Raw genomic sequence first — 2,058 nt, forward strand, 5'->3', positions numbered from 1 at the left:
AAGTGATTTTTTACTGTAATATTTATTCAATATTACCATGGGCTGGTACCTGAAGCGGAGGGCTGATCACCTTTCCTTCATGTGTAAACGATCAAGATAACACTGCGTTTATGTGACACAGTGCCCTATGTACCATTGGGGTGCGGATAAGGGTTTTATTATTATTATTATTATATTTTTTTGCATATAACAACGCTTTAGTACTGAAAAAATAAGTTTTCCTTCGAAATAAAAATATGGTATCGTAGAGAATAGAGCTAAAAAAATGAAAAAGATATTTTTTTAATATACTTATACCTGTATTCTAAAAAAACGATTTCCATTTACAGGATGGCATAAAATTGATCACCCTATCGGAAGATGTTAGAATTTTTGCAAATGGCGTCGTACGTCAATCATATTTGAAATTTGTGATCTAGACAGCTGCAGTATACAAACAAAACGATAAAACGGACACATATGTGTATCAACACTGGCGGTAGCCGAGGAATATCATCTTTTTCACTTAACAGAAAAAATTCAAAGGTCCAAATAAAGATTTTTATTGCTCTTTTTTTAATGAGTAAAACAAATATTTAAAAAAAATTGGATGATTAATTTTTCGCCACCTTAAATCTGTTTGTAAACTGCAGCTGTTTAGTTCAAAAATGTCAAATATTATTGACGTACGATGTATGACGTAGGTACGTATTACTGACGTAAATGGCGATTTGCAAGATTTATAACATATTCTGAAATAGTGATTATTTTTGTGCCACACTGTATATTCTAAAAAACAAAATTGTGCGCGGAGACACAGGGAAAACTGAACGTGGACGACCGAAAAAGACTTGGCACGATCAGATCAATCAGAACCTAAAATCTGGCGGTGTCAAAAGTCTGCGTAATCGGAGGGCATGTATGACTAGATGTATGGATGTGAAGGAGGCGAGGAGTGTATGTCAGGACAGAAGAGTGTGGCGTTCCATCCTCTCTGCCTACCCCTGCGGGGAAACGGCGTGATGGTAGTAGTAAGATGGACCTCTAAAATTTTAAGATGAAGACATTGGGGGAAAAAAACAGGCGTCGGAAGACCTAAAAAAAGATGGTCCTGTGGGGGGTAAAACTGGCTGCAAGCAGCAACCGACCAAGAAAAAATAGAAAGCAGTGGATGACAGAGGGCAAAAGGAAAGACAGAATTTTGTTGCGAAATATCTGAATAGATACATGTATCGTACATCGCTAAGACGAATAAATAAAATGTAGCAGACCTCCAGGAAGACCACCTAAACGATGGAAAGACAGCTGGTCTTCCACCTCCCAGGAGTGAAGACTCCGAGAATAAAAGGACATAGTCCTAAAGAAGAATAAGATAAATGTTATGAAGGGTTAAGCGGTAGATAAAGGAAACCAACAATTTAGTATTTTATCGATACTAGAATGGTGTCAAAAGGTCACGAGGCCATAATTAGACACTTAGACAGCTATTACTAAGTTTCTTTGCCTTTTCCACCGTTTTCATGGTCGCTCGTGTATAGGAAGTAAGATATAAGTGCCTATTTCTCGTTAAATCATCACCATATAAGCGCTGCATGGTAGATAATACATCCACATATTTATTTACATCAGTTAAAAATTTAAAGGAACTTGATATATTTTGCAGAAAGCATTTTCTTAAGAAATACAATTAACTCCCTAGCTATTACTGCTATTTTTCATTTCTTACCTATTCCTCCTCCATTTTCTTTCCCAAATACCAGTAATGTTCTTGACTCTAAACACCTTCACTTACAATATGTATCTTCTACTTTTAAATCCAAGAATCTGAATCGCAGGACTGACTTTATACAATGACATATTGCATACATAGCATTGTCTGCCTTTAGTGATCACTTTGGGCACTGTTTTGCCCTTCATTGAATATCTATGTTACTTAAATTTTAATCATTAATTTATTTTTCATCATACACATATTTACAATTTTAAATTTTACGTGTCCTCGCTGGGTTTCCTCGTGCCAATGGGAAATTTTACAATACTTGACCATTCTGTTATTTTTCTATCCTGAGTCATGTAATC

This window comes from Brachycentrus maculatus, unplaced genomic scaffold (assembly GCF_059751285.1).
Source record: "Brachycentrus maculatus isolate JH-2025_06_01 unplaced genomic scaffold, ASM5975128v1 h1tg000159l, whole genome shotgun sequence".
Taxonomy (NCBI): Eukaryota; Metazoa; Arthropoda; class Insecta; order Trichoptera; family Brachycentridae; genus Brachycentrus; species Brachycentrus maculatus.